General features: G+C 49.4%; 1 long non-coding RNA gene across 1 annotated transcript in view; it reads right to left on the reverse strand.

Moving 5' to 3' along the window:
- The window catches only part of LOC144803749 (uncharacterized), a 46,676-nt gene extending 41,242 nt beyond the window's left edge, over window positions 1-5,434 (reverse strand). Inside the window, exon 1 of the long non-coding RNA XR_013605502.1 lies at window positions 5,297-5,434. This is a non-coding gene — a long non-coding RNA (uncharacterized LOC144803749). The remainder of the gene's footprint in view (window positions 1-5,296) is intronic.
- Between the last annotated feature and the right edge of the window lie 17,956 nt (window positions 5,435-23,390).

Here is a 23,390-nt window from a genome sequence, read left to right on the forward strand (position 1 = left end):
TGTTGTCTAGGCGGTCTTTGAAGGAGGCTCTTTTGGCGGATCTGATGAGGTGATGGGTGTCTGCAGGTGGCGTTCTTGTGGGCTGTGTTGCTGTCCGGGGTCTGTTCAGGGAGCAATTTCTTCTCTTAGTTTCAGAAGGTTTGCTTGGAGGCCTTGAGGGAACCAGCTGGCTTTATTGTTGGTGTGTTTGTTGGAGGGTTTCTTGATCGGGGAGAGGGTGTTGACGCAGTCGATCCACTGTCTAAGGTTGCGGGCGGTGGTGTCAGGGCGGGTCGGTGGGCTCCGGGCGAGGGTGGTGGTTAGCTAGTCTTTGGTGACTTTTATCCAGCAGCAGCGGGGGATCTGTGGGGTGCGGTGGGTTTCCGGAAGGTGAAGTGGATGCTGCGATGGTCGGTCCAGTGGAGTTCGGTCGTGTGGTTGAAGGAGAAGTGGGCACTTGCGGAGAAGATGGGGTCAAGCGTGTGGCCAGCGGACCGGGTAGGTGTTGCGACGAGTTGTTAGAGTCCGAGGTTGTCGATCACGGTGGTGGAATTGCAGTCGTCGTTGTTCGAGGTGGAAGTTCAGGTACCCGAGAAGGATTTAGTCTGGAGGCGAGAGTGTGTGTACTGACTAGGTTAGCAATGGAGTCGCTGAACTGTGGTCGAGGTCCGAGGGCTCTGTAGACTAGGGTTCCTCTGAGGGTGTTGGGAATCGGTGTGGATCTGGAAGTACAGGTGTTCGGCAGTGCTGAGGGTGTCGTCTGTGTTGATCAAGAGAGTGTTCCTGTGGACGATGGCGATTCCTCCTCCTGCTCCGTTGGTGCAGTCCCTGCGGGTTATCTTGTAGCCGTCCGGGATGGCTATGGCGATGTTGGGTGCCGAGGCGGGGTTCAGCCAGGTCTCCGTCAGGAAGGCGACATATGGGGAGGTTGAGTCAAGTAGCCCCCAGAGTTCAACAGAGTGTTTGCTGGTGTTGAGGAGATTGCATCTGAGGTAGTGGAGTTCTTTCCTGGTGGGTGGATTAGCGGATCGAATGCTATTGAAGCTGCAGTTCTGGCAGGAGAAGGGTATTTGGTGCGCTTCGGGAGTCTAGGAAGCAGGTGTGTGATCGTCTGATGTTGAGTGCGTGGAGGGGTACTGCTATCGTAGCAGCATCTGGTGTCGTGGCGTTCGTGGGGGCCAGGGATTCTGTAGCTGGGTGCGGTCCAGGCGCAGACGGGCTTGCCTTAGGCACGCCTTTGGCGCGCCCGCCATAAGAGGGGGGAGGGGGGTGGGAGGAGCAGCTGGGAGCAGACAAATGAGAGCGGGCGGGAAACTGGAGTGAGGAACAAGGAGGGGTACAGAAAGCAAAAGAGGTCACAGGGCACAGAATAGCGCAAGAGGGGAAAAAGGAGGAATGAAACGAAGACAAAATAAACAATGACAACAAAAAGCAATAAAGTAACAGTGAGCAACCAAGGGCCTACCACTGGCCACTAGGGATGAGGCGCAGGTTGTAGCCTGCAGGTGGAGGAGGGCCTCCAACTTCCTCCAGCAGCAGCGGCAGCTGGGCTAAGGCAACAGGCGGTTAGATTTTAAAGTTGGACCAGTGCGCTTGGTTTTTGTGTGAGGTATGGGAAGACATCGCGGAGATAAGAGGTAGAGCCGGCAGATTTTGATGGTTAGCTAGGGATTTAAGTTCATTTCACAGGGCAGAGATTTTGTTGCCGAAGAAGGATGAAAATTCCTCGCTTGATATTAGGGGTTTAGGTGTTTGTTTGGAGGTTTTCGCTAGTTTGTTGGATTGGTGTTTGACCAAGTTAAACAGCTTGCGAGGTCGATTTTTGGCAGCAAGCTCTGTTCAGAAGAATTCTTATTTTATAGTTGAGGATTTTGTTTATTGTCGGAATTCCTGGTCTGGCGGAGAAGTTTTAGATGGGTTGCTGATGGGTGTTTCCAGTTTTGTTCAGTCTGGCGAAGGTATCTCCTCTCCTTGTTGAGGGATCCGTTGAACCAGGTCATCAGGAATATCAGATATAGTGGAGGAAGTCTCACAATGTGCTGCCACTTTCCCGTGATCAAGGTTCTTGGTGTCTCTAACCCATCGTTTGGTAATCCCAGGTTGTGCTGTTCATGTCTCGTGGGTGCTAGGCAGGGGGATGGTGATGGCGTGGTGGTCAAACCAATCACAAGGGTCAATAGAGAAGTTTGACCTAAGCAATGATATGTCAGAGGCTCCAACAAAACATTGGGAGGAGGGATGGCGCCTCAGCAATACAGAGTTCTCACTCTCATTGGCCCATTACATCCCCTTAGCTGGGCATCTTGGCCAGGCAAAGACTTGGAGTAGGAAAGTTGTCCACTTCTACTGTCCAAACATGTACCAGAAAGTGAAGGAGTTTTGCAACAACTGTGTTACCTGTCAAGCCAATGGCAAAACGGGTACCAACCCTAAGCCCTATTTTGTTACATCCAAGTTAAGATTTTGGCATTTCACAAACATAATTCTAAAAGAATACATAAAAACGCATTAGAGATATAGACATAGTAGATACATTATCATCCATATAGTTACACATTCAGCTCATGATGCATCTGCCACCAGCTGCACATCTTATACTTTCGGTGGCCTAACTGGACCTCATCGATCGGTTTCTCATGGCTGGCTCACCAGTCCACCCCCCTCCACCCTTACAATAAGGCGTGATTCCGGCAACTTCCAGTTACGGACGATATCTTGTTTGCCCAACAATGTGGCCATCCCAATAACGTTTCTCTCCAGTCTCAGTCATCTAACTTCCTCCAAGAGGCACAACAGGGCTGTCCTCAGGCAGCCCCGTTCTGTCTCTTGGAGGAAGATCACAATGACATACAAAAAGCGTGAGATGCACATCCTCTTAAATAAGGCTACCCGTCCTATAGCGATTAGAGGCAGGAGGCCCCATTTCCACAGGACCTAGTCAGGGTGATCATAAGGGGCTGAAAACTAAGAGTCCAGGCCAGGGCTTGGCAGTGAAGAATATCTAGAGATCTAAATATTTGAAGGAGACAACATATCGAGATCGCAGGGTGCCAAGAATGTCCTCTTGTGTCTTCAACTGGTACCAACATCGACCTGTTCATGTTTTTCTGCAGACCACATGCTTCACAATATGGGTTGAGGCGTCTGGTGCTGAAAGACTGCAGGTCAGCCAGAAATAATAGGATGTTATCCGCTTACAGAGCTTTGCGCTTTTCAGGATCCTCCTCTTAAAGCCAACCCAAATGTGGGTGTTGCATCTGATAATACGTGCAAAGAGTTAGATTACTAGGGTAAGTAATGGAGACAGATGACAGCCCTGGTTGGAGCCCCAGACTACTGAAAAGGGCGGGGGATAGAGCTCAATTTACCTGAACTTGGGATGCAAGGGAATTGTATGGTAGGCTGATGAGTCTGAGGAAGTAGGTTCCAAAACATGCATGCTTCAGCACAGCTTCCAAGGTCCACGCCCCAGTCTAAAGGGCCTTTTCAAAGTCAATTTGGACGAAGACCAGGGAGCTGCTCAAACGGGACAGCTGGGACAGGGAGAGTTGTACCCTCCGTGCACAACAGCAGGGGATCCTGCCAGGCATGAGCCAACATTTGTTCTGGGTGGACAAGGTAACTCAGTTTCTGACTTAATGTAATCACTCGGACTTCCGCAAACACTTTGATGTTTCTTTTTTTGAGAGGGATGGGCATATACGAGGTGCAATATTCTGCCGGTTGGTTGGCCTTGAAAAATAACAATGGCAGTGCCCAGGTTTGGGGGTGAAAGATCCATGCTCTGCCACCTCAGTTTAGAGGGCCAGTAGGTGAGGGAACAAACGGGCCAGGTTGCTTTAAAGGAATTTCACGGAGAACCAGTCTGTGCCAGGGGTCTCGCCCGAATTGAGATCTGAAATAGCTAGGTTTATGTCCACAGTTGTGAGCGGTTGGTCAAGTTCTCGGGCCAGAGACAGCAGGGAATCAAGTGTAGGGGGAATGTCCTTTAGCAGTGGAAATGCAGCTCCTGTGGGGGTAGAGGGGTTGCCACTTAGAAGTCTTGATACACCGCGAGGACCTGAGCTACCTCAGGCATACTTTCATGAAGCGTTCCATGAGAATTTCGAATGGCCGGTACGGTTCTAGTCAAGGCCGCATAAGCTGCCGGACAATATAAGAGCTTGCTAGATTGGTCTCTATGTTCGGAGACCAGCTGGGTCAACGCTCTCCCGCACTGCCTAGCATCCTCTATGAAGATCTGCTTCAGGGTGGCCAGAACAGATTCTCTCTATGGACTGGTGGTCCTGCAACTGTCGCTCAATGTCACAGAGGCCCAGCCACAAGTCCACCACTCCAGATAGGATCTGGGCTTCAAAATCCCTTACCTGTAGCAGTTGGCGTATCTCCTTTCCACTTACATGTCCCTTGGTCAGACCCCCTTGAGGTGGGTTTGCTGGACACCCATAGGGGTTCCAGCAGAGGGCTCAGTATTACAGTTTAGCTTAAATGAGATCTGGAGTTCCTCCGTTATAAAGTCAATACAGTCGTGGTCTACTAGATGCCAGGCGTTGAAGCGCCACATAGCTCGTAAGTAGACTGAAGAGTTTCCATTACAGAGATGAAGGGTGTGTGATGTGAGATGCCTCAGGGCAGGAAGTCAATGGATGGGAGCCAAATCTGACTGATTCAATCAGGATTTGTAGAACACAGCAGCTTCACCAGTGAGGGTCTCTAGGTCTGGAACCCATTTTATGCTCTGCTGACACGTAAGTGTACAAGCGTGAGGGGTTCCATAATCTCCAAGCATCGCTTAGGACATTTGAGTAGGTCTACAATGTAAGTTGGGATGAGAGTGTAATTAGGCACAGCCAAAGGGCCTCGGAAATATCCAGAAAGGGGTCGGAGAAAGCGTTAAAAAAACACCACATCTACCAATCAGATAGTCCAAGTAGCGGGGGCACCACAAGGTCATGGGGTGCCTGCAGTGTCCAGTGCAACATATGTTGGGGAACATAGGCAGATAAGAAGTTCTGGTGTCTAGTCTCTAGAGTGCCCTCCGTTTCTATGTACCTCCCCTGCAGGTCAATGTAGGAGGAGGACAATGCCATTGGGAAGGCCTTGTGCAGCAAGATCGCAACCCCTCATGAACCTCTGAAGAAACAAGCATGAAAAACTCAAGTCACAGCCAAACCGGATGAGCAAGGGACAGTGGGACCCTAAAAGATGTGTTTCGTGGAGCATGACCACATCCTAGCGAAACCGCTTTATATAACAAAGTACAGGCAATCCCTTATCGATAAAGAACATAGTTTACATTCCAGGAAATTACCATTACCATGTGTGGCAGGGCTGCAAAGTGGTGTACTGGCCACTCTCCTCATGAGAGGCCTCCCGGTCCAAATAGGGATAGACTCAGTGGAGCCATAGAGCATGTTGTATGTGAGTGGACCCAGTGGAGGAAATTTGTTGTTGGTGCCTGCAAAAGAAAGTCAGAACAATAAAGGAAAACAGAACATTAACCCATCCCACCACACCGCCCCCCTCAACACATACTCCTAACTATGAAGCATCTGTCGCCAAACATTCAAATATAAAGAAACTAGTAGGGTGTCAGGATTAAATCCTAGGCTCCCTGTTGCCCAATAGAAGGATCATGGTAGCTGACAGCAATTTCTGATTATCACAATAAAACAACAAAAGAACGTAAGAACACAGGATAACACTCCCTCCAACCCATAACCAAAAAGACGACATGTAATACAGCAATAGAGTAGTTCACAGCTTATGTAGCAATGGTTGGCCATCCATGAAAGGGTTATTCTGCACCTCTCCATCTGCGGGGGTCAAGTGAGTGGCTCATGTTCGCCATCTCGAGTCTGAAAGATTGTGGGGGTGCCAGAGAGCGACACCTTTGGATCAAGAGCTTCTGATTCACTCCCAGTAGGAGATGAGCTCACAGGGCTCGAAAAATCTGAATAATTGTATTAGTCCTGTAGGTCTAATACCTTGAAAAATCACCTTGACCTAACTGCAACCTACTTGACCTCAGTCTCTGAAAGCGGAGCAAATGTGACAAGATTTAAAGGCATCTTTATTGCTCATTAGCTTGGTGAGCAATAAAAATGCCTTCAAATCTCGTCTTGTCACATTTGCTACGTTTTCAAAGACAGAGGACAAAAGTTTGTTAGTTTTCCTATTCGGCAGAAAGGGTGAGTAGGACCTAAAATTAGCTCTTCCTTAATTCTACCTCGCAAATGCGAGCGGGCGAGTGGATTGGTCGAGCCCTAGCCAGTAACCCTTGTCTCCTGTGCTGGTTCGGTCGGCCCCTGCTTGAGTGGGTTGTCTTTCCCCCATGGTACTCGAGAGAGCTCTAGGAGACCCAGCTGTCCTAGAGTTTGTGCATCTTCAATTCTGGTGGATCGGAGTAACCGTTGCCCCATTGCCCACTTCCATGCTTGTTGGGGAATGTCAAAGAAATAGGTGGAAGAGTTGAAAATTACTTTCAGACGGACCAAGAATAGGAGCATATATTGGATATGATGGGCCAGGAGTTTGTTGAACACCCTCAAACAAGCATCTGTGCGGCAGGACCGCCCGGGTGTAGTCTGAAGACCATGAGCTTCGTGTTGAAGCGCAGATCTTGTTCCTCCTTGAAGATGACATTCCGATAGTGGGGGTTGAAGATGCAGCCTATCATGGGGCGAGAAACCATTACAGGCGGCCTGTTAGCCATGACCCGATACTCCCTCTCATCCAAAAAACAAAGAGACAGCTTATCCAATGGGACACAAGAACAGAACCATTGCTCCAGAAAGCAGTCTGTCCCGGAGGTCTCAACCCCCTCTGGGAACCCAATGAGGCACAGGTTGTTTCTCAGGAATTGCTTTCGGCACCCTCTTTTCGTTCTTCCAGTGTATCCATTGTGGAGAGCAACTAGAGACCTGCAGTTTAAGGGTTGTCACTTCATCTTCAACCACGGAGACCCAGGCTTTAGCCACCCTACCTACTATTTTGTGAGTATCTTAGTGCAGGAAGATACATCCACCCAGAACTTATCCACTTTTGTCTGTACTGCTTCCCTGGAGCCTTGAATTGCTTTGAGGAGGATGGGCATGGCAGTTTATTGTTATTGATGGGAGAGTTGGTTTGCGGTCTACCCGGTATGTGCAGTAGGTGCAATATAGTAGTATTTTTGTGGCCAGTCTCCAACTGCAGAGACACATTCGCCATGGGAGGGTATAGGCACAACCCAAGTGGCCCACTTACTACAGGGCAGCGCGAGCAGCCAGAAAAGGCAGACACGAGGTGGATCTTTGAGAATCATCGTTGCAGTGCAATACCCCAATTAGATACAGTGCAGGATTCAGACTTCGGCAGTTCCCCACACTTATCCAAGCACCACAGAGCCATTGAGGCAGTCTATGACCTCTTAATCAAGAAAGGATATATAAAGCATGGCATATCACCTGTGAGTGTCTCAAGGCACTGGAGCTGCTCAACTGCTTTGTGGTGATTTGTTGATTCGAACAGCCAGGACTTGAGCAATTTCCTGAATTGCCGGGGTGATTGGGGTAGTCAGGGGGGTATACACCCGTTACAACGGATCTTTTACTCCGCACTACCATTACAACGCGACCATTACTCCGCATACCATTACAACGCATTGCGCTGGGGGGCGCTCTAGGATAGGGAATAAGTATAATTTACTATCCAACACCTTCCCTAGGGTCCACGGGGACTGGAGTTAGAATAGTAAATTATACTTACCACTATCCAGCGCCCCAAGGCGCTATGCGTTGTAACGGTATGCGGAGTAAAAGTCGCGTTGTAATGGTCTGCGGAGTAAAAGTATGCGTTATAATGTCATACATCCGTCAGGGGGTGCAGTGGAAGGCCGTTCCAAGCTTTGGGCACCAGGTGTGAGGAGCGCCATCGGCCATTAACTTGGCAGATCCGAGAAGTTGTGTGCGAGAAAGAGGGAAGAAGATGGCAGGTGTCCGGTCGGTTAGTGGAAAGTTATGCTTTTGTTGATTTATGTTGGTCCTTCAATGTGCAGGACTTTGTATGAGTAGATCAGCATCTTTAACTGGAATCTCTTCTGTATCTGGAGCCAGTGGAGCTTCTGGAGGTGGGGTGTGATGCTGGTCTGTCTGGGGAGATCGAGGAAGAGTTTTGCAGCTGAGTTTTGTATTGACTGTAGTCTCTTCAGGAGATGTGCGGTGAGTCCTATGTAGAGAGTGTTCACACCGTCCAGCCAGCTGGTGACAAGGGCCTGCATAACAGTCCTTCCAGTGTTGAGTGGGAGCCAACTGAAGACCTTGCCAAGCATGTGTAGGGTGTGGAAGCAGGCAGATGAGAATGAGTTTACCTGCTTATTCAGAGATAGCTTGCTGTTCCAGATGACGCAGAGGTTGCATACGGGGTCTGTCAGGAGGGGGAATCGGCCAAGTTAAGCAGGCCATCGTGCATTGCTCCATGATGAGATGTTGTTCCCAAAGATCAAGACTTCCGTCTTGTCAGGGCCGAGCTTGGGATAGTTGTCCTTCCAGTCAGCAGCATATATCATACATCTGTGGAAGTTGCCTCTGGTGGTGGAGGGGTCTTCGGACAGCGAGAGGATGATGTGGGTGTCAAGTGAATAGGAGATGATGTTGAGTCTGTGCGATCTGACTGTGTTGGCCACGGGATCATATGCATGTCAAAGATTGAGGGGCTGATGGATGATCCATGTGGGATGATCCGTGTGGGATGTAGATCTGCTCAGGTTCTTAAGTGAATGGTGGGAGAAGGATTCTCAGAGTTCTTCCGTGTGAGGTGATCCATTTGAGAGGGTCTCACTGGATTCTCATGTGGTGAAGTCTGTTGATGAAGAGGTGAAGGGAGACTGTTGAAGAAAGCTGATAGGTCCAGGAGGAGGGCTGCCATTTTGCAGTAGTCCAGGAGGGCCCGGATGTCGTTGGTGGCTTTGATGAAGGCTGTCTTGGTGCTGTGATTGGTTCAGCATCCAGATTCAAAGTAGTCCAGGAGACTGTTGTGTTCTAGTTGTTTGGCGAGTTGCTGGTTGAATGTCTGAGACCATCTGGTGGGAATGGGCAGTTAGATCTTCAGTTCCGCTGGGTCAGCAGATGATTTCTTCAGGAAGGGCTGCAATTCAGCATGTTTCAAGTCTTCAGGGAAGGATGCAGAGGTAATGAAGGTGTTCAAGACTTTGAGCTCATCGTCAATAGTCCTGCTCCTGAGGTTGCAGGTGGGGTGGTGACAGTGGTCTGTGTGTGAACCTGAGTACACAAAGTTCATAATGGTGATTGTGGCTTAACTTGTGAGGGTCCCAATTGGTGATCAGGTGTTGAGGGTGCAGTTTACGAATGTGAGCAGGCTGATGCGGTCGGCGATATGGGGTTACGGTTTTGAAGTGTTCATAGTTGACAGATCTGGTCATGGAAGAAGTTAGTCAGGGTGTCACATTTCTAGGGAGGGGATGGTGTGGTTCTTAGTGGCTGCGGGGTTGGAGATCGCATTCATGATGATGAACAGCTCCTTGCTGCGGTTTGTGCTGGCTTCTATGCGGTCTGCTTAAGCGTACGTTTTTTTCTTTCAGGGTGGGGTGGAAATGATTTAGAGATGTCTTGAAGCTGCTATGGTTGCCTGTCTCTTTGCTAGTGTGCCACTTCCTTTCAACTTGCCTGCAGGTGCATTAGGTGGATTTCAACTCAGCAATGAACCAGCTGGCTCTTCTGAAAAGTCATGTGGATCTGGCTGGCTTGGCAGTGGTAATTACGTCAACTCATTCTATGATCCACTGGGAGTAGTTCTTAGCAGCCGTTTCTGGGTCAGGGAGGTGAGCGTTTAATATTGTCCCACTGTTTTCCGGATATATTTTTACAGTTTCTGCGCATGGAGTTGGGGGCATGGTGCCAGTGTTGGTAAGTCTTGAGATGGTGAAGTGGATGCGGTAGTGGTTGGCCCAGGTGAGCTGTTAGACCAGGTTGAGCTTGACTAGGTCTTTTAGATGTGAAAATGGGGTCTAGCGTTGTAGGTAGGGTAAGTGACAAGTTGTTTGAGGCTAATTCGGGAGTGGATGAGGGTGTGGACGGGGGGGGGGGAAAGAAAGCACAATGAGGGAACACAATGTAGCAGATTTTTAACAATCATAGTCTAACAATACGGAGTGGAGAGACCACATCATAATGAAAAGTCGACAACAGTATCATCGTCGGGTCAGTAGGGAGAACACAGCACACTAGGAGCAGATCTAATAAATCAGGCAAGAAAGAAAACAGCACACTTGAGAGATAGTATATAGCAAACAGGCAGAGGAGAGAGTGAGGCACCCAAACAAGTCATGCCAGGTATAGGCATATGACTTCTTGGCTGTCAATAGTGGCCATCCACCAGTAGAACCAGAATGCGAGCCTTGCCAAAGTGCAAAAGGCTACTTGGGCTCCATGCCCAGTGCTCAACTGAGAGGCTGCATACACCTGGTGATATTGCTATATGGCAATTAATGAGGGATTCTTTAAGTGCATTATTCACCCATGAGGGTTTCAAGGCGCGGGGGCAGCTCCAGTCAGTCAAAGAGCCAGGTCTTGAGGTTCTTCCTGAAGATGTGCAGGGTGGGGCATGTCTGATGTCAATCAGGAGCTAGTTCCAGGTCTTGGCTGTGATATAGAAGGCTCTCCTACCCATTCTTGCTCTGCAGATGCACATGTGGTTCGGCGAGGGCAAGGACGGCGGTTCCTCTTGGGTACATGGAAGGAGATTGTCGTTGAGATATTGGGGTCCGGTGTTGGAGACATTCGTGGCCATGGGTGACTATCTTGAAAGTTAGTCTCTTCTCAACGCGGAGCCAGTGGAGCTCAAGCAGGTGTTATGTGATGTGTCCATGTTGAGGGACGGCGAGGACAAGTCTGGTTTCCGGTGTTCTGTGTGGTCAGAGACTTGTTGATAGTGGTGTGGAGGGCGTTTCTTTAGGACAGTCTGATGGTTATGAGAGCTTGGGTGACAGGGGGTGGGGTCAGGGGAAAGAGTCCATTTGAAGGTCTTTCGTAGGATGCAGAGGCTGTTGAAACAGGTGGAGGCGACAGCGTGGACTTGTTGGGTCTTGGAGAAGGAGGAGTAGAGTACGATGCAGAGATTCCGGACGTGGTCAGTGGGGGATTGGGAGCAGCCGAAGGCAGTCAGCCACTAGATGTTGTACCAAGCCAAGGGGGGGTGGGAAGAGTCAGAGGACCTATGTCTTCTCTGAGTTGAGCTTCAGGCAGCTGCTGCTCATCCGGGATGCAACGTCCTTCATGCCTTCCTTCCTGAAAGTGGAGTCTGCTGGTGAAGGGAGAGGATGAGCTGGGCGTCAGTGGCGTAGGATACTATGCGGAGTCCGTGCTGTCCAATGATGGCAGCAAGGGGGGCCATGTAGATGTTGAAGAGCGAGGGGCTTAGTGACGATCCTTGGGGTACTCTGCAGTTGAATTCTGTGGATTCGGAGAGGAAGGGTTGTAGTCTGATTGTTTGGGTTCTGCCAGTGAGGAAGGAGCGGAGCTGGTTGAGGGACATTCCCTGTATGCCGTTGTTGTGGAGTCTGGCGGTGAGTGTGTGGTGGGAAACAGTGTCGAAGGCTGCTGAGAGGTCGAGTAGGATCAAGGCTTCAGTGGGTCCTTGGTCGAGGAGAGTGCGGATGTCGTCTGTGGATGCGAGGAGAGCGGTCTTGATGCTGTGGAATCCGGATTGAGGGGGGGGGGGGCGGAAGAATTGAGTTCTCTGCAATTAATTTTGTTAGTTGGACATTACCGGTCTTCTCAGTGACCTTAGCCGTAAAAGGGAGGAGTGAGAGGTGTCTTAGTTCTTGAGGTCCGTGGGGTCTGCTGAGTGTTTCTTTAATAGGGGTCTGACTTCTGAGCTTTTCCAGTCCTCAGGGAAGATGCTGGTTTTGAAGGTGGCTTGGATGGTGCATCGTAGTTCGGGAGCGATGGTGACTGTGGAAGATCCTGGGGGTCCGGGGTGGCTCCGGAGTGAATGCTTTTCAGGTTTGATGCGGTGTCTTTGGTGGTGACAGGGGTCCAGCTGGCGCTGCTGGAGGAGGGGGTTGTTTCGGAGTCAGGCATCCGGTCGTTGAAGTTTTCGTAGAGTCCCTTGATTTTCAGATGAAAGTAGGAGCCAAGCATGTTGCAGAGGTCCTGGGAGGTGCTGATGTCCGTGGTTTCGCTGATGAATTCCTGGAGGACGCTGAAGAGTTCCTTGGGAGTTGCTGTAGTTGGCGAGGATCTCGTTCTGGATGAAGGTCCTCTTGGCGGACGTGATGTGTTGATGGTATTCCGTCATGGCGTTCTTGAAGGTGGTAGTCTTCCGCAGATTTGCTGTTTCTCCAGTTCTTCTCGAGACGTCTGCAGGCGAGTCTGGCATCTTGGAGGTTGATGGTGATCCATGTGGCCTTACTGGGGCGCGGTGTATCGGGAATACATAGGGGTGCAAGCTCGTCTGCACAGTTTGTGGTCAATTTGAGGAGTTATTTTGCTCAGAGGTTGGGTTGGTCCTGGTGGTGGGGGCATCGCGGGTGAGGCTGCAGTTGAGCTGCTCCTCTGTGACCATGCTCCAGTTTCTTGGGTTTATTGATAAGGAAGTGTACACAGTGGTGGTCCATCCATAGCGGTTGTGTGGTGTGGCCGAAACAGATGTTCCCACCTGTCAAGATGGGGGTTGAGGCTGTGTCATGCCTTGTGGGTAGGTGTGGTGACAAGCTGTTTCAGTTCGATGTTGGCGAGGTTTTCCAGGAGAATAGTGGATTGGGAGGGGTGAGGGGGCGCTCGTGTTGTCGAAGTGGAAGATCAGGTCTGTGATGAGTATGTAGTCCGTGGAGGAGATGCCGTGGGGTGCAATGAGGTCAGTGATGGTGGCGAATGAAGTCTGGAGTCCAGGAGGGTGCCAGGAGACGTGGTTCTAGTGCTGGTCTGGATGGCACTTTACTCATGCATGCCCAAGCAGGGGGGGGGGGGGGGGGGGGACAAAAACATCCCAGAAGGAGAGTGCTATTAGTGATGGGTGAATAGAGGCAGAATGCTAGGTTTCTGCCGCCAGACAGCCTCCCTTCAATAGAGGCATGAAAGAGGGTTCATCACACCACTATGAAAGTGCCACCGTAAGCAACTAAAAAGGACACCGCATTGGGAGGCAGTCGCAGGTAGATCGCCGCAAGCGTCATACATGTGGCAACCATTCAAAACAGCCATCAGCGCGAACCCGGATAGAACTTTTGCAGTCTTGGTGCCGGAAATGCCAGCCGACAGAGGGTTAACAAGGTGCTCAAATCAGTGTCTCGCCTCAATCTCGGTCTCAAGGTCTATCCTCATGCAGCGCCAGGGGGGAAAATCAAAGGGTGCAGCAGCCATTGTGCAGCTGCTTCGTTCACTGGTGTGAAGGCGGCAGCCATATTGTATTCGGTCCTTCCCTGTCAATGATTGGGTTAGCAGGAAATTATATTGCCGTGTCTACAACAATTATGCAGCTTAAAAAGCTATAGATGCCCTGACCTAAAGGGAAATCATACGGTATACTGGCAGGACGCAAATCTGGGGAAAAGTCAGTCACACAATAACAAATAACATCAAATGTAAATGTAATAGCACAAGACCCTTCTAGGAAACCCATTTGACTGCAGGCTACCAGGCATTTAAAACTTACTCCATCAACAATTCTGTTGTTGCTTCCACATGAATAAAAGATCACCTGTCTCTCACCTAGTTGTCTTTGGATCCTAAAACTAATAATCAAACTTAAGCAGATGTGACACAGAAAAGTAAAAAATGGTGAGAATGCCAACAATGTGTGATAGTGATTGAATAGTGAACATTATTTGGCATACATGGAATTCAGAGAAATCGAATGAGGAGGGGGGAGCGGGGGGGTTGGGGGTTATGGAGAAGTAACCTAGGCCTTAAGGCAAACAATAGAAGTAGGTCACCATGCACTGGGTGGATAGCAATAGACTTTATTTGGTACAATGGGCTACATAGTACTCATGGTCCACAGTGCCATTCCAACAGCTGCCCTCTGCATGCCACGCTAGGACCTCACACTATAAGAAACAAAGCAGCAACACAATGTAAAACAGGCAAGAGACTAATCATCAACTCAATGTATAATGGACAAGAGAAAATGTGACGTAAAAAGTTGAACAACCATGTTTAAGAAATCAAGGTGGATGATTTTTAAAGATACATCATCTGTCATGTGGATTCTGCCCATCACGCTCAACTCTAAAAAAGGTACAATCGTTAATATATAACGGGTGGGGGGCGGGGGATCAAAGGAGAGCAAAATCTGTCACATGTTAAAGAAATGCGGAGAGAAATACCAAAACACGAAATTTGCCAGACTCGCTGTGGACACAAAGCAGCAAGAAATGTGGTTATGTAAATTTTGAAAATACTTCACCTGCTTAGCGTGGCTTCTGCCTGCCACACTCAAACTTAACAAAGCAGAACACTAAGTGTTTACCTGGAGGAGGGTAAACCTGATGTCCAAAGGTAAATATAATAGACATTTCAACCGCATGTTTTAGTAAACATTAACGCTTAAATACATGTTTAAAGCTCAAAGCCGCATCCTTCAATGTGAAACCTGGGTACTGGACTGAGACCAACTCTACGGCTGCTAGAAAGGATGGCCTCCAAAACATCAAGTGGCAAATGGGGCTATGGAAAAAGATCTGAAATCTTTTTGGGCCCAACATCAAGGGGACATCTCATACTAAATTGATATTTTGGAAGACACTGCAAGAGCCTTCTTCTTATCCCTCTAAAGACCTGACAGTGAGGAATGTGTTGCTTATGGGTTAGGGGTGCCCGTCTGTGAGAGGTGGAGAAAAGTGGCCTCTGGCCGAGTTCCAGCCCCACATCAACCTAAAAAAGTGAAGGGCCAATAAATCAATCAGAGCTGGTAAAGCGCAACTACTCACTGGAAGGGTATCAAGGCGATTTTGGGTGGGGGCCTAATTTGAAGAGCCAGGTCATGAACTAGTTCATGAACCATGGAGAGTGTTTGCGTCTGTTGGAGGTTGAGGGAGGATGTTCCATGCCCTGGCAGCGAGGAAGAAGGAAATGTCTTCTGTTCTTCTTCATGCGTGACACTATCAAGGGGAAGCTGAGCAATCTTTGGGGTACGTGGAACAAGAGTCGGTGGTTCAGGTAGGTAGGCCTGGAGTTGGAGGCTTATGTGGGTGAGAAGCATGAAGGAGATTCTCTTCTCAACGGGGAGACAATGTAGTGTCCGCAGGTGTTGGGTGACGTGGCAGTCTCGAGGTAGGTGTTGGACTAGTCTGGTGGAGGTGTTGTGGACGTTCAAGTTTGTGGGTGAGGTTTTTGTTGATCAAGTCGTAGAGTGTGTTGCTGTAGTCGTGTCTGCTGTTGGTGAGGGCATGGGTGACTGTTTCCTGTGCTAGAGAGGAATCCAGTTGAAAGACTTTAATTGAGTTTGGGGGGTCCCAAGAGCAGGAGGCCACCATGTGTCATTCCAGGTGTATGGGTCCATGATGAGTACTTCAGTTTTGTCCATTGAGTTGTAGGCAGCGGTTCATCAACCTGGCGACAGCTGCCATTCATTCTTGGAAGTTGTTTGGAGATATTGGGTTCGTTGGATAGTGAGAGGATGAGTTAGGTGTCGTCTGGATAGGATACAATGTTGAGTTTGTGGGATCTGAAAATGGGTGCAAGCAGGCCATGCAGACGTTAAACAGGGCAGGGTTGATGGAGGATCCTTGGGGGAACTCCGCAGGCAGTCAGTGTGAGATCCAAGAGGAATAGTGGGAGTGTGAACTGCTTCGTTCTGCAGGATAGGAATAAGCAGATCCAGTCAAGGACCTTGTTCCGAATTCCTGCGTCTTGTAGTCTGTGGGCCAGGGTGCGGTGAGATACAGTCTCAAAGGCTGCGGAGAGGTCCAGGAGGATGAGGGCCACAGTCTCTCCTCTGTCGAGGAGGGAGCGGATGTCATCTGTCACGGCAAGAAGGGTGGTTTCAATGCTGTAGTTTTTCCTGAAACCAAATTGGGAGGAGTTGAAGATGTTTTCTTCTATGAAGGAGGCAAGCAACCTGTTTACACTATTTGATGGCTTTCGCCGGGTAAGGGAGTAAAGAGAACGGTCTGACGTTTTTGAGGTTGGCGGGGCTCTGCTGAGGGTTGTTTCAGGAGAGGGTTGATCTTGGCGTGTTTCCAGTCATTGGGGAAGAAGGCGGTCTTGAAGGATACGTTGATGATTCATTGAAGCTCTGGGCGATGATGTTGGAAGCTCTGTGATAGATGTGGTACGGTCAAGGGTCTGTGGGAGCCCCGGAGTTGGCTGACTTCATAGCCTTCAGGGTGTCATTGATGGAGAGGGCAGTACAGCTGTTGAGTGATGGCTGCGTAGAGTAGGGAGTGGTGATTATAGGTTCCGTGTGTAGATGGTCTTGATCTTGTGGTGGAAAAAGGTGCTGAGTCTGCTGCAGAGGTACAGGTGAGGTGAGGGGGGGGGGGTATTGGTCGTCTCTCTGTTGGGTTGGGCAAACTCTGTTGATGCCGGAGAGTTCCTTGCTGTTGTGTGCGTGGGTGCAGAGTGTGTCCTGGAGTGCTTTCTTCCTTGTGTATCTGATGAGCTTGTGGCGAACAGCAGTGGCTGCTTTGAAGTTGTCAAATTTTGCTGTGGTTTTGGAGTTCATCTCTTTTTGAGGCGTCTGCAAGTTACTCTCAATTCTAGGAGTTAGGCGGAGAACCAGCGAGCTCTCTTGGCTTGTGGGTTGATAGTTTTCTTGAAGGGGTGGGTGATGTTGGCGCAGTCGGTGAGCTAACTGTGCAGGGTTCAGGCAGCGTTGGCTGGGTCGTCATCCGTGTAGGTGGGAGTGGAGCTTCTGAGGGAGGCAGTGAGCTGGTCACTGGTGTTCCAACTCCTGCGTTGGAGCTGGTGTGGACGTTTGCGGTTGATGTTGGTTTTGAGTGTGTGGGTTCTGGTAGGATCTGTTGGAGTCCAATGTTGAGGGGGTAGGAGGAGTTGGGGTCTTGGAGGTTGTTGAGGTGGGAGTGGAGTTCTCCCAGCAAGGTGTAATACGTGGAGGTGATGGCTTGCGGGATGATGTTGGTGATTGAGTTGGAAAAAGGTGCGTGGGGTCTATAGATGAGGGCGCCTCGAAGGGTGATAGTCTGGTTGGTCTGCATGTTGAAGTGAAGGTGTTCCATCAGGTCTGTGGGCCTGTCTGTGTGGGTGCTCTGTCGTATGTTGGATTTGTGAGCGATGGTGATGCCTCCTCTGGGGAGGTCCTTCTGAGTGATGTTGCAGCCTTTGGGGATGGCGATTGCAACACCAGTTCCAGGAGTCGTTTATCAAGGTTTCTGTGAGGATGGCGACATCGTAGGAGGTGCGGTCGAGGAGGTCCCAGATTTCCTCCATGTGTATGTGGAGGGAACGGACACTGAGGAGGATACATTGCAGGGTTTGGGGTGCAGTGAAATTGTGGCAGTGAGTTGAGGTGGGTCCTGGGTCCAGGCGAAGGCGTGGCGACAGTGGCAGCAGATAAAAGGTCCGGGGGTGTGAATAGATTAAGAACCCTTGCAGTTGTCCTGGCCTGTGTTGAGTGCCTATAGGGCAGAGTAGATGCTGCACTGGCGGCCGGAGGTCCAGGGTCCCTGGTGATGGCCGCGGTTGGGACGCGCATATATGCCACAAATAATTATTATTAAATAGAGGGTTAGCAGGGAGAGGGCGGGACCATGCTGGAGGAGCCGCAGCGGAGAAAAACATGGGGAAGAGGCGAGAAATATGAAAGGAACAGAAAAACAAAAAACAAAAAAAAACAAAAATAATAAACGGTAAAGGCAAGGAAATGGGAAGCAAAAAATGAAAACTTAAAGGGCAGAATTAGGAAAGAATAAGGCATACAAGGGGAGACTAGCGGGAGGCACAGAAGCCTCAAACACATTTCTTGCAGCGTTGGGGGTAGGCAGTTAACGGTGGAGCTGCCTGAGGGGAATAGCAGTATTCTGACCAGAAGGTCAGAGGTCTAGGCGGATTAATTCAGCAGTCAGAGCCTAGGAGGATCAAGAGTGGCAATAACACATGGAGCAAGGTCAGGTTCTCTTCCACAAATGGGGATAACCTTCGCTCTGTTTGCCACCGTCAAGTACAAGCAACGTCAGCACTTCTGCAGAATGGTGTTTCAAAGGCATCTGTCACTCAGACATGCGTTCCGCCTTAGGTGGATTGTGGGACTCCTGTATGCCTTCTTGTGGATACCACTCCTGTCTCACGTTCAAGAATATTAGGACCAACTGGTTCAAATTTTCCAAGAGAACCCAAATTGAACACAGAAGGTAATGCTGGAGTATCTGTCCTCTGATGAGGCTACGTCAACGGGAGGACCTGCTATTGCAGTAGCAGAGCTGGGTTCTCAGGCCAGGCATTCGCAAAATCCATGTCCATGCATAGAGAATGAGCGGCGACAGCTGAACATGTTTGATCTTACTCCAGAGGTGATGGACATTCTCTTGGCTGCGAGGCATCCCTCAACAATAACTAAACTATATATGTATGTTGCTGTGAACAAAGTGTTGACTGGTGCAGTACTTGGAACCCAAAAGTGTGGATCCTCGATACAGATTTGCCCCAAAGACCTCCAGGTGGGTGATCAGCTCTTTGTGGAGTTCACTGTAGTGAACAAGCATCAGCATAGCCAATAGGTCTCGCTTTTGTGACTTTACATGTTTTTTGCCATGAAGCACATTATCCTGGAAGCTGTGCCACCGGGGATTGAAGAGCTATACAATTATTACACACTGGATCATGCAGCCTGATTCAGGAATACATGCTTGCCTCAGGAAACAATAATGGACATATTCCAACGCTTTATAACGCACAGACAGAAAGACAAGTGCATTGATGCAATTCAACCGCTCAAAATATTCGGTGTGCAACTGAAATACTAGAGCAGTGAACAGCCTATGAAAAAAAAAAATGAAAAACATTCCAATGGCGGAAAAGTCATAGCCCTCCTCCCCCAGGTCTCTATTCACCAGGCGCCCTTCTCCAGAGTTTTCCACAATTCATGCACCATCTGTTTACCAGCAGGGCATGGTCCCGAACTGTGTCCCAACCCCCTGGGTACAGGAGCACTAAACATGGCAACAGCATCCAAATATCCCATTTGTCAGGCACGGAACAAATAATAAATAAACAAGGGTGGCAATGTCTGGGAGTCCTAAACTATCTAAAGGAAAAGTGGAGAATTTAGAGCAATGACAAAAGGTGGCTTAAAATGACGGACAATCTACAAACATTGCAAGTACCAAGAAATTAGTGAAGCAATTAATCATATCAGAACACCACATAACTACAAGGGGGAGGTCTATGTGATCAGTCCCACAGTAGTAGGACCAGTATCTGCAGTTTTACTGCAGCCAGTACACACCAGACTGTTGCAGGTGAGTGTTGCCTATAAAATCTGATTTCCTGGCCTACTTTTTCCAATTTCATCACAAGTAGCAAAGCCAACTACCTCTTTGGCAGTATCCACATTCCCGCTGAGTGCAAGTAATGTGAGATTAAACTAAAAAGTGTGCAGGCCAATAAGGCTTGGCCCAGATGCCTAGCTCTGGTGCCGCATGGGGGCCCCTTGAGAAAAAAAAGAATCCAAGCTTTCATGTGGCTCCTGGTTGTCGCCCACACTAAACTAAAGCACCACAAATTAAACACATTATTAACATTAACCTTTGATGTAAACTATGAGAGGGCACACGATGCTCATCCAGTGGCTGAATGAGCAATGTAAAATCAGAAAACCTATAATTTCTTCCAAGCTTCTCCGCTTAACCAATTAGTTAAGAATGCCAGTGTCTGAAACGTGAAGCTTGAAATTTTAGTTTGGTGTGTGTGCAAATCCTGCATTGCCAATCCCTGGCGAGTTGCTCTCCTACTGCTGAAACAATGACAATGGTGGTACCAATGGGTGGGGCGGACTGGCCTCAATGGTCCTGTGACCTCCGTGACAGTCAATGTTGCTCTAGGGAGTGCTGCTTCGTGAGATTACCCACAAGGCTGGAGATGAACTTCAGTATGGATTGTAGTGGACAGGCCTTCAAGCTTAACCCACACTTCCACTGCTAGGGTCCACCTGCTAGTGCTAGGAGAGCAGGGCTTCAAAGGTCCAGTGAAGCAATCTAAATTCTAGTATGGAAATGTGCTCCCTCCAGAGAGTGGTCTGGTCATTAAGGCTTAACCATGGTTCCTCAGTTCCAAATTGAACAGCTCTGGCCGTAGTGCCACATCCTCTCTCTCTCTCTTACTGAACACCATACTGCCCCGCTGAGAGAAACATGCAGTTCTTTCAGCTACAACCCAATTGGGCCCCGCTATAAACACCTGGTTGCGACTCAATTCAAATTATGCACTAGAAAAAAGTAATATGCAGCCTGAAAAAAAGTAACATCGTAGAAAAAGCAAACACTCGTAGTGAAAGCAAGATTTTGTAAAGCGTGTCAAATATAAGCAGGAACAACATGGTAAACTTAACTTTTACATTTTTCAGAAATCAATAAGTATTTTTGCCTGATAAGTTAAGTACATGACAGCAGTATGGTATATAAAGACCACATTCCTGAAAACAGAGCAACGGTATACATTTTATAAGCTAAAGTAAGCAAAAAAGTAGACATCATATTAAAAGTTTAACACTCCACGCATCACGGAGTATTGAGTACCTACATGAATAGTGCACTTACCCACCCGGGGAAAACAATACTTTTCAAACAAAAAGAGCAGAAAACAACAGTAGCGCGTAACTGGCAAACTCTGTAAAGTGGCCCTAATGTGTTGGGGTGTGAATAAAACCCAATCAGGCCACTTTGCGATCACTCTGGCTTGTTTCATTTAATTATTTATATTTCGAACCTTTTTTCCCCTCTCCATCTCGAGGCTGAACTTTGGAATTCAAAAACGTTAGAAAGACATTTCCAGCAAAAATGTTGCTTTGTTTATCCATTTCACAGGGGGGGAAAATGAAGGAATGGAAAAAATAGAGGGTAAGAGTCGGTGTTCTCACTAAGTGAGGAGCGAGACAAAGAGGGAATAAGGGGGGGGGGTTGCAGCGGCAGCGCATAAGTGGAGAATGTGCTTGTCTGATTTGGGTAAGAAGGAAAAGACAGTCAAGTCTTTGTCCTGCTCTGCCCACCCGTCCTCGAACGGCCAGGGAGGGCTGAGTCTTATCTACAGGCCTTAGTTATTACGGACTTTCTAGGGCGCATTTTAAAAATAAAAAGGAGGGGGTGAAAGAGTGATATATCCATTTGAAGGTCAAGGGAAGTTGAGGATTAGCATTGGCGCGTTGTGGGCGTGATGGCTGGCTGTACTAAGGAGCACTAGGGGGGACATCAGTTTGACCTGTTCGCACCAGGCCGCGTTATGGCCAGAGCTACGTAAGATGTGTGAATAAAAAGACCCCGCAGCTGAGCATAGCAGGGATTAAACAGGACACCTGGGTACTGCGATCATTTGGTTCACCCACATCATCCTTGCAAAACTACAAAGGCGACATGCAGGCCTCGACGAGCCCCTCTCTCCTGCGCACTGAGACCTCACATGCCTTCCCCACAGCGGCAACCACGGAGAGCCCTGCGGCGGCCACGGAGAGCCCCGTGGGGGCCACGGAGGCCCTCGGAGACGCCTTCCATGAGGCTGCCATGTGTCCTCTCCGGGCCGAGGGGAGTACCATCACACACTCTGACACCTTCGGGTAAAGTCCGCGCTTTATAAGAATGCATGAAATAAATAATCTCAGAGGGGCTCGACCGCTTCTGGGTTGCCTGCCTAGCCCCAGGGGCCTTCAGCTACGCGGCCCACTGACAAGAAAGTGGTGAGCACAGTTAGATGCGTTTATAACAAAGCCTCTTAATGACCGATAAATTACACAACGTGCAGTACCTGAAGCAGCCTCTCCTGTCCTCTAGCTGGGCTTCTCAAGGGACGAAAGTCCGGTCCTCGTCCAGCAACGCGCCGCGGTCACAAGCTGGTTAACTGCCACTATCACTGCCCCGGGAGTTTCAAATGGAATAACAAGGACTTACTGCGCATGCGTGAAATGACACGCATGCGCACTAAAAAAGACTGCAGCTGGGGAGCACAACTGGCAATGGTGGTAACGCTGCCGCGGGAGCTTCAAACGGAATGAAAAATTACTTCGTGCGCAAGCGTGAAATGACACGCATGCGCACTAAAAAAAGGCAGAACGGGGGGAGATCGAAAATACCTGTACTTACAAAAAGGGCTTCCTGCGCATGCGCCTACTGATACGCATGCGCACAAACGAGGGGGAAGATCAGCCCGATAGGAAGATTGAAACTACGGTACACCGGCACGGAGATTTGCGGGGCATCAGAACACCTACGGTTGGCCAGGCAGGGTCACGGGGCACATTTTCGGAGTGTTCCTGGCACGTTCGTTACTGGGCTAGCCTTCCTTTTCGGAGTCGAGTGTGTCCGGGCACCCGGGGGCGAGCTTGACTGGCCAAGCCACGGGATGTGCGAAGTTTCAAATAGGGACTTTGAGATGTGCTGTGTTGGATATTATTTTCACTTTCGCCCACGTGGTAATGGCGTCCAGGTGCAGCCATTTTGAGGGGCACTGTGTCCGGTGCAGAGGGTCAATGGCGCACAGTGTGGCCATTTTTAGGGGCAGGTTGGCTGCTTTGTCCAACCTCGTAGTGTAGGTCGATTGTGGGCGGCCAGTTATAAGGCACTTTTATTATGGTAGGGCTTGTGTGGAAATGGCCGGGGTGGACTTAGGCTATGCAGCTCCTTCGGTTTGTATGGAGTAAGGGGGATACTGTGCACATGTTGCCGCCGTTTTCATCTTTTGTTTTGCTTTCGAATTACACCAGCATGATACGTTATTCCTTATTGCAGGCGGGTCGAGGCTGATGCCTTGCGTGGGCGCATCGTTAGGCTCCTATGAGATTGGTCTAGAGATTTTGTGCGACCCTTCGACACCCTTGGGGATTAATTTACATCTCCCTGGGGTGCGCCGGAGAAGAGCGGGATGCTTTCATTTATTCACCAATCTGGATCCTGTTTTGGGGCGGTTTTCCCGTGCCGCTCTGCTCGAGTCACACTGGAAATTCTCTCTGCGCATTCCATGGCGATATCACAGCGTCTTTCGCCCTCGTGTTGCTTGGTTGGGGCGCTCTCAGGAGTGCACAGCAGGGTCCTGGTTTTCCCCCGCAGCTTGTTTGGCGATCGGGGGCAGGCTATCCTTTAGTAACACAGGAATGAGTCGAAGGCAGAGGGGAGGTCACGCATGCGTTGCTCTTGCCAGCGCTGGGGGGAAGTGCCCGGTCCCGTTCGGTACATTGTGGAATGGAGTGTGGCATAGTGGCACGCACACCGGGTTTCTCTCGCGGCAAAAACTGTTAGAACGTGCATTAGA

The sequence above is a fragment of the Lissotriton helveticus genome, chromosome 1_2 (assembly GCF_964261635.1).
Source record: "Lissotriton helveticus chromosome 1_2, aLisHel1.1, whole genome shotgun sequence".
NCBI lineage: Eukaryota > Metazoa > Chordata > Amphibia > Caudata > Salamandridae > Lissotriton > Lissotriton helveticus.